The sequence below is a fragment of the Anarhichas minor genome, unplaced genomic scaffold, assembly GCF_050575085.1.
Source record: "Anarhichas minor isolate MPS153535 unplaced genomic scaffold, ASM5057508v1 ptg000030l, whole genome shotgun sequence".
Taxonomy (NCBI): domain Eukaryota; kingdom Metazoa; phylum Chordata; class Actinopteri; order Perciformes; family Anarhichadidae; genus Anarhichas; species Anarhichas minor.
The window spans coordinates 8,817,722-8,827,636 of NW_027466476.1; positions in this window are offsets into that span (position 1 = coordinate 8,817,722).

Consider the following 9,915-nt stretch of genomic DNA (forward strand, 5'->3'; position numbering starts at 1 on the left):
CACAGCCAGCAGGCTCTGTAGAAAATGTGACATCATACTGGCAGGCAGGGAATATTTTCAATTTGGTGTCAGGATATTTTCAATTTGGGTCTGATTACCTGGGTGAGGGGGAATGGCAGGGCAATTCACTTCTCCCGATGGTTTAAATGACCACTCACCATACAGTTCAGATTAATATTTTATCAAGGAGCGAGTGTATTGAATCTGAAGACCTTGATGACACAGGAGAATGTACTGGCTTCAGAGCAAACCACATTAAGGCTGTTATATTCAGTTTATGGTTGTTTGTTTTTTCTTCTATAATTTGAGAGGGTTTTGAATAGAGCCATTTGCATGTTACCTGAGTTTGCTCTCTATATGAGAGGGAGGTTTGTTATGTTCTGTCTGGCAAACTCGAGACACTATGTAAATGTTGACACATATGTTGACACATACTTTCTTCCCAAAGGTCAGTTAAGTTTACATTTGAAAGCCTGTTTTACATTACAGTCATTTAGCAGACGCTTTTAGCAGAGGATCGAACCGCCGATCCTCTGATTGAAGGGCGGCCCTGCTCTCCACTTAGCCACCTTCGCCCCATTTTTTATTAGTTTGTTCAAGGCCAATTTAATGATATATCTCGAAACTAACAAATTGGCCTCAGAGGGCTTCACAATCTGTACAGCATATGACATCGTCTAACAATAGACAGTTTGGATGAGGAATAACTAAGGAAGAACACAGACAAAACAACCTCTTTAATGAGAGGAAAAAAAGAGACGATACATACCATATCTCAAGAGTCAGACGGACATAACCATAGTACATTTACAATACGGAGAGAAAAGACTTGTTATCACAGTACGGATGACCGGAACATTGTACTTGAGCAGGTGTGAATTGGTTTAGCCCTTTTATAGTATCTGATGATCAAAGGGTCTTGCATTGAGGGAGGAGGTGGGGGTTGACCATCTCTCTCAAGGACACTCCAGTCTGACACTTGATGGATCTATACAGTAACCTTCTGTTGCAAGGACTAAGCACATGATCCATCTTTCATCACCTCAATATATCCATTGGCCTGCTTCAGGCAGGTTAAAAGGAGGGTCAAAAATCTTAAATTTGTCATAAGAAATATGTCAGTTATGAAGTACAGGTACACTGATGTGGCATCACATAATCTGTCAGTATTTGTGGCATCAATTGTTACTGTATGATATGGACAACTTGTTTGAACGATCAAAAATGTATTTTTCCTCTCATTGTGAAGCAAGTTCTGAAACCTCATATTGCTTATTCTGTATGAACTTGGAAGTCCAAATCTCCTGCCATTTGTGTCTTTTGATTTTTACTTTCTTTGTTCTCAAAATAAATTGATGAAATTACTATGAATATAACTATGAAGGCTCATTTGGGCCCTTATATTTAATGTCAGAGTTCCACATCCAAGCTGGGAGGAAGCAGTCGCAGGCCTGCCAAGCATTTGATTCAGACGGGACTCTGATACATTTTGGAATAATGATATGATTCACAATCCCTAACTCACCAAGAAGTACTCTCATATGAACCTAAATGTTCTGCTGTGTTGGTGTTTGTGTCGGGGGCAGGAACAGCAGGAGCGATAGCCGCTGAGCTTCTGAGAATTCTCCACAGGCACTAATGGAAAACATGTTTTAACTGTGATAGCTAGTCGGTTGATCGAACTGACTCCAAGCTGACAAACAGTTGAGGGAAAACATGGCAGAGTAGTGATGCCAGGCTTTTGAAGACAAAAAAAACCCTAATAAGTATTTTGCAGCCTGATAATTATCTCCGCCAGGAGGATCATGCAATCGGTTGCGTGTGTATGTGCGTTCTCAGCAAACTGCATTATAATTTATGTAGATGCTTTTATCGCTGCATGCTCACGGACTTCTTGTGGTTGCGGTGACTAACACTTTCTCAAGAAGACTTTTTTGCCTGTTCTATACTGGCATTGACTGCTTGCTGACAACTCATTCACCACTCTTAACCAGCTCCCGGCCGGTAGGGTCCACTAGTGATAACACAGCTCAGTGCGTTTCCGACTTCCCTCATCCACTACTCTGTGCCTGGAGAGGCAACGGGAAGAAAACAGTTTGCAGTATGTTCGGCAAGCAGCTAACGAAACAAAAAAGTACACACACTGCTGTACGTCGCTGCAACTCAGGCGTTGCTTTGCAGGCAGACAGCTTCGGTTTTGTTTTTGGCAAGACTGTATGACGTCTTATACAACTCCTCCTTGTTTTTGAGTTTAGACGCCTTACAGGCCACTATAGTGTCTAGATGGGGGGTTACCCAGTTGTGGGTTGTTTTCATTCATTCACACAGAGATTAAAATTCATGGGCAGAATATGTTTTATAAAATATTGATTCAAGCTGTATAGATTCCAAATATTTATGGTTTGTTTATATGCTCTTCCTCAGTCTGAAACCAAGACACTTGTATTCTGACCACGGAAAATGTCTGAGAAATAATGTATTGATATTCACTGGCTATTAACCGCTTTAAAGCCTCCAGTTAAGGCACCCTAACCATCTCATGCATATTCTTAATGCTCTGCCTAGTATTTTATAGCCGGGGGCCACTGGTAGACTCCTGGGGAGAGAGCGTCTACAATTCAATTAAAACTGGAAGTTCGGTGACTCCTGATCCAATCGAGCTCTTGGCTGGGGTCCATGACCATGACATGAATGATAATGCCACTAAAGACAATTGCAGAGACGGACAGAAACATGAGACGCTGGTATCTGGCAGGCAGTGATGGACATTTTAAAGAACTGAGATGGATTATGAAAACAGTGAAACCACTCATATAGGTCATTACGGCATGATTGCAAGATGTCTAGAGACTGCAATGATGATGTTTCAGTTTGAATATAATAAAATATTTGGGAGGAAGGAAAGCCACCCCCAATGGTGCACTATGTGCTGTACTGCTCCAAAAGGCAGATGGAGAAAAGAACCGCAACAATACCTCAATCAAATTTGAGGTACTTTATTTCTGGGGTTCGAGTGAGTCCAGCGAATATCCTGATCAAGACGTTGTTTACGGTCCGATTAGCAGAGTGAAACTCAGTTTCAGAGACAACGTCTAAGACCGGATTGTCACAAGCAGCCACTGAACTTGCTGATTTTAAAACTCTAAATCATCGTCGGACGATGTTGAAGAAAATCATCATAACTTGCATTCTGAACACACCACATTTGGTGAAAGAAGAAAATGGTTTATACAACTTATGTTGAACACATTTTCATAAATAAACATTCCTAGAAAGTGATTTGGGTGTGTTATGAGATAAGCCTAGACAGGTCTAACCTTTACAGTATGTATACCATGTACATATAAAGAGAACTGGATACAGCGTTGGAGGCGGAGCCCCGTTCATTCCTATATGAAAGTTGCTTCGTGGCATTAGAACAAAAAAGTTTGAGCTGCAAGTATCACATTACCCGGATCCTCTGCATCTGTGGAGCCTGTAGACCAAGCCCATTATTCACATTTAATCAATACAGGTGTCTTCCTTTGCTGCTGGATGTTATAAGGTGTGGTGTCACTGTTTGAGAGAGAGGAGCTTTCTGTTCAAATATGAATAAGATAAATACCTGAGGTTGTGCAGTAACTCTAGTACATTTAGAATTTGTGGAGGAAGCACACGGTACAAAGCCTTGTATTTCTAGTCGCTCTCTAATCTTGTACCTTGTGTGACCGCCTCCTGCAGCACCGCAGCCTGACACCTCTGAATGGCAAACACAAATACCAACACTCTTCCTCTTGTCACAAAATAGCGAACATAAAATAGATAAAAACATAAATAAATAACCAATAATAAGAGGGAAAAAAAGAGCTGAAAGTCCTGACATCTGCAGCTGGCCCGACATCACGCCCAGCACTGATGGCATCACATAGGTTCACGGATCCTCACTCACATAAGCAAACTGGCCTTGACCTACGGGTCAACTTCAATGACATCTTGTCCGGGCAGGAAATATAACATTGTTTGATTTCCTGGAAGTCTGTTGATTACTCTTCATCTCCCGAGGTGTGACCGTGCTGGAAGGGGGCACAGGGTGGGAGGGAGTGGCAGCCTGAACCGGACAGACATGATTGTTGATTTCTAAGCGGAAAGTGTCTGGAGATGAGCTGCTTTTATGTCTGGCTGAGTGGAAGCCTATTGGAACTTGTTTGTTAGCATACAGTTTTAGTTGAATTGTTATAAGGCTGATGTTCCTGTGTTTCTTATAATCACCTTGGCTTTAATTTGTGCAAATGTTCAAAAAATAATCAGAGAAAAGATTCTCCAGCGCCCCAGAGCTGCTGAGACGTGCACACACGGAGAGGACGTGCAGGAAAAGCATATATTTACCGCAGATATCATATTTTACACATATTACTGGGTGATTCCATATTTCAAAAACACAAATATTGACAATTTGTATAGTTGTTATTTATACCGTTGTTGTGGCTAGCGCCCTCTATTGACCAACCGCCACTGGTTGTTTTCTTTGTAGAATTCTCTCATTTGTCTCTCAGTCCAACAGCTCTTTTTCCAAGACGCTGAGAGACAAAACGTGGTGTAACAGTATGCTAAAATTATTTGAGGGCGATTGAGCAATAGCTACTGTACATTTTAGATTTGTAGAGCAAGCACACCAAAGCCTTGTGTCTGTAGTATAGAGCAAGAAAAGTGGATCTAATTTACAGAGCTGTGTATTCATTTGTGGCCCACAATAACTTGGGTCGATAATATTGATCACTCTGAACTTCCCTAAATGGTTTTAGTTTTCTGCACCTTGTGTTTGCTATTAATTACCGTGGGTGATACAATGTCTTTAAAGAGCCCATTTAAACAGTTCTAACTCTGCCCTCACTGAAATCTGAGATTGAAACAATAAATCATTCATGTGCTCAGATCCCTGGTTTCAGCTATGGAGGCTAAACGAGCTCGTCAGTAATAGATGAGAAATGTCTCAATTTTTCTGCTGCTTCTGTGAGAATCAGTCCTTTTAATCACTCACGCTTCGTGGGAAATCATCGTGTGGCCTGATGTCACCGTTAATGTCTCCATTGAAATCTGCCACTGCAATATGTTCTGATACAAATTTCGGTACCGCGGATATGGAGGGCTTGCTCCATGTGTCCATCAAAAACCAGTGTTCTTTATGCAGCCTGGGCAGCAAATTGATGGTGATTGACAAACAACGCAGACGGTCCCTTGACAATTTACTTGGATGGATAGTGCAAATGCGTTTAGCACCTTTTATTGGGAAATGATAATCATCTGTTGTGCTCAGACGCCCAGGAGAGCGAGGAGGATTGAAAGAACTGGCTGAAACAACAACTTGCAGCCTTTTAATGGTTCACAGCGACGCTGAATCTCAGATTTACTTTGCATGCACATTCACTATCTGCACACAAATGCACATTATGCACCTGACTGGCAAACGATCAAGCAATCAGCTATTTAACATTCAGTGTTTTCCAGCATGAACATTGCTGTCCTCCCATGTGAACATTTGCTTATCCATGCATCGTATTATGTTTGTTTTTTTATAGATTCGGAGATCCCCAGAACAAACTTTTATTTGCTCTCTAATTCATTCCATTCCAGAAATACATTTGATCATCACTGGTACTGCAGCATATCGGCTAAGCTCTAGTGCTTATTTAGGTATGGTAGAGAGGAAAACATGCTCAATTGCCCATTTTGTTTGTGCCACCGTGATGAGATTAACAAACTTCCTCTAAGGGGTTGCATAGCTCATGGGTATAAACGTTTGGAAACATTATCATGTCCTCTGTCTGACCCCATTGGGCTCATGCCATATCTGTGTTTCAAGTCGTATTAAGAACCATGTCAAACTTTGGCTTGTTCTTTTGAAGCAGCATCAAGAAAATTGTATGCGTCCACGCCGGCGAAAAGCAGGGGCCGGAGGCATTATGTGTTTGGGTCGTCCGTCCATCCATCTGGTCCATTATCTGTGTGTGCCATCAGGAAATTTCTTCAAATTTGGCACAGACGTCCACTTGGACTCAAGGATGACCTGGTATGATTTTGGTTATACCAGGTTGACATCACAAAACATGTTTTTATGACAATTTAATAGATGTCTGATGAGATAAAATAATGAAATGATGACATTTTGGACTGACATGACGTAAACTGCAACTTGACTGGTTGGCAGAGTCATACAACTGCGAGGTAGTATTTCTAGTTTGAATTATAAAGCCATTAAGCTCTTGCCAAGGAGGAAGATGGTCCCTGGGTGCACGGAGGCACTGGCAATATGCAGAACTTTAGTGAGAGCCCTTTACAGACTGATGCAATGGAGCTCTCTCTGAACCCTGCAGTTGAGTAATAAAGTTGCTATGAGTCACTGATCCCACAGAGGAATCTGGGATAAAACTGGCTCCTGGCTTTGGCTCTCTGCCACCATGTAGAAACTAACAAGCGCCTCCTCTTCTTCTGCTATGATTTATGTGTTTGTGTGGAACTTCATTTTCTGACCTCCATTGATCATCGGGTCAACGTAATGGTTTGCTGGTCAATGACGGCAGCTTGCCGAGTATTTTTTTTTTGGTTTTCTATTTTTGTGTCTCCAATGTTTCTACGCCGCACACAAAAAAAAGATGAATGTCATGCCAGTTGTTTCCTTTTGATTACCAGTGTTCACCTTGAGGCATTCAGTGACTGATTAATGTTGAGACAAAATAAATGAAATACTTTTCCTATTTCCTCTCCCTCTAGGAATGACAAAACCGTTAATCATTCTGGTAACGGCTTGTGCTGCCATTTGGAACCTTGTGGAGCATGTCTGGCGGGAAAAAAATCTAGTAAAGGACACAAAATAATCATTGTCAGTCATCTGTTTTCTGATGGTGACCTTCTTCATAATGGTAAAATGCATGAAAGTGCTCTCTAGAAGCGGCTATAGAAATGTCGCTCCAGGTGTTTCAGTTGTCTTCGCAACTGCAAATATTTTCTTCACAAATGTATTTCTTACATAAGGTTTTCATCCTAATATATTCATTTATGTATAACTTCCCTAGAGGGACAGGATGCTGCAGTTGTATCTTTGTTAGCCTTTTCTATTTTAGGCATCAATAACATGCAACATCAATTGTCATTCTGTTGTCTGATTTTGCGGGAATGTTGCAGTTGCTGACTCTCAACAATGGGAGTTGCTTTTTTAATCTACTATGCAGGATTGACACTTGGGAGATTTGAACGGCGTCTGTGGCGAAGATGGAAAAATTACATCGGAATGCAAATATGCTGAAGTTGTGCATTATAGCCGATAGGAGTAGATAATTATTTAGAAATGGCTTGAGATAGAAATTTACATGATTTTGCATTTGGCTGAGCCCATTTTGAGTTTTGATGTATTGTTTAAAACTGGTTTTAAAGATCCTTTTGAATGGCTTACGTCTGGGACATTAGTGGCGGTTAAAATGACATGTGACATGTTAATAATGGAGTTTTAATATATTTTCTAGATTAGTTTATTTCAGGATGTATTACATATGATCTAACTGTGTACCAAAAAATAAAATATCCGACAACTTTGAAATACCTTTTTTTAAATATGCTCTGTCAATAATATAAAACATCTGAAAGTGTTCAAAATGTTGCCTGCAGTCTGAAGGTAGCCTTGTACTTACTATTAATAGCTAAATGTCAACACATTGAGAGAAGCTCATCTTTTTACTGGAGTGACAATTAGAGCTTGAAGGGTTTAATTGTTTAAACCTGTTGAGACCACCCACATTTTTTTGCCCAGTGTTGTATCTCCCCAAAATACGAAGTAAGAATTATCGAAGCTCTGATGTAATTGTGGAATCGTTTATGCAAGGGGAGTTTGGATTTGGTTTAAACTCAGTTTGGGGACACAAACTCTCTGCCTCCTGGCAATTTAACACTCTCCTAATCTCCTCTCACCCACCTACGTGTATTTTCAGCAGCTCAAAGATGGAACATGGTGCTGTGAGCAAGAGACAGGTGTCACAACATTTACCCACTAAAAAGGCAGAGATGTTTACTTCCAAATGTACAGAACATGCAGTGTTATGTTTCCAATATGTGTATGTTTATGGAGAACTGCCTCACAAGATGTATCTTTTGGATTTACTGGCCTTTACAGGCCACCGTAGCTCATGGGAAAGGCACAACTGTAGAGTTGTGGCTGTTTACTTAATGTACCTTTTGCAATGACATGATGAAAAAAGTCGGTACTTAAATGGAAAATTGTATGCGGTATTTATAAAGCAGCATTTATTTTGATTAAATGATGGCTGCCAAAAGACTTTTAGACTGCCATAGACCAGCGCTAGTGGACAAAGGAGATATATGAGACAATTTTGTTGGGATAAATGCAACAGATGGGGCCCAAACCCCTTTGCTAAGCCAAAGGGGTATCTGAAAATGGAATATAGCAATCCATGGATTCAGCTAACCTTGAAAAAACCCATCATGGATTTCAATCTGAAATGTCAGCATGCCAATCGATACAGTCAAACTCACCCTCAGCTTTTCATAAAGTCATCTCAAGCTCCCTGATTGAGGATTTGACAAATGGAGAACTATTTCCCGGACATATGATGGTCGTTATTTTATTTGTCTGAATTACCATTCCACAGACATAGAAGAAGAACGTCGGGTGGAGTCGATGAACAGATATCACATCGTCAATAAACATTTTTGCAAGATTCAAAAACAAGTATCAAAGTACAGTACAATGGAAATAGAACATTCAGTAGACTATCAACATGTTCATACATTTTTTTTTCATCGGTAAAAATAAATTGGTTTGCACATTTTGCTCTGGTGATAAATAATAAATCTATGATTGGTGTATTTAATGCTTATGCACAATGCCAAAGAATAAGGCAACAAATCAAATTATGATTATAACTTGAAATGAAATGCTCCCTCATATAATAGAAAACGAATGAGACAGTATAATTTGTCAGCCAGTTAATATTCTATTCCATCATATTCTTATCACAAAAATAGATACATCTATGGTAAATAAATTTTTCAAACTATATCAGGAACTGGATGAATAATCATGGCGGTGAGTTGCCGTTGTGCGCTGCAGCACATGTTAAAGTACAAAAATGGAAACGGGTATCTTTTAATAAACGTTTTTTTGTTTTGTTTTGAGTGTGTTCCCCACAGAGTTGACACTTTTGATAAATTGCCCGGGTACATCAGATAATCGTTGTCCCGCCCTGGCTCTGGGCGACAGAGTCGTCAATAGAGCCAATAGAGATGATAAAAAGGGATATTCATAAGCTGTGAATTATTTACATCCCTATATTGCAGTATCTCGTTTTTGAGGGCATTTCCAAGGGCCTTTCTTTCTCTTTTGGCTTTCCAAAGATGTCTTGGCCACACATTTTGGTCAAAAATTCAAATTTGGTTTTATGTAAGATTAAATCTTTCCTGATGAAGGTCTACTGATCAGAACACGCGTGACAAGTGACTGTCGGACTTGCAGGATTTCTGGTTTCCTTCTCAATAATTCCAATGTTAATTTCATCAGTTGTTTACTGAGCTTGCTCTCGTTATGTGGCCCAGTTCTGCCGTCACCCCCTCCCCCGCCCCACCCCCACCCTCCGAAGCTTTGGTTGAAGTTGGTTTCTATATACAATACACATTGATAATGACAGACCTAACACAGATGCATGCACAACCTAAACTACACCCAATGAAATTCATGGTGCTTCACAGATAGGTATGTTTTATTGCAAGAGTTTACACCATTTGGCCACTGTCAGATTTCAATGCACTGGGCAGCTTCTGGCACACGCGTCCCCCACTCATCTGTCGGCATCTCACTGAACAAGAGGGCGGTTCCCTCAATGTCTCTGTTGTATTGCCAAATCCTCAATTTGAAAAGTGCTATAGAAACTT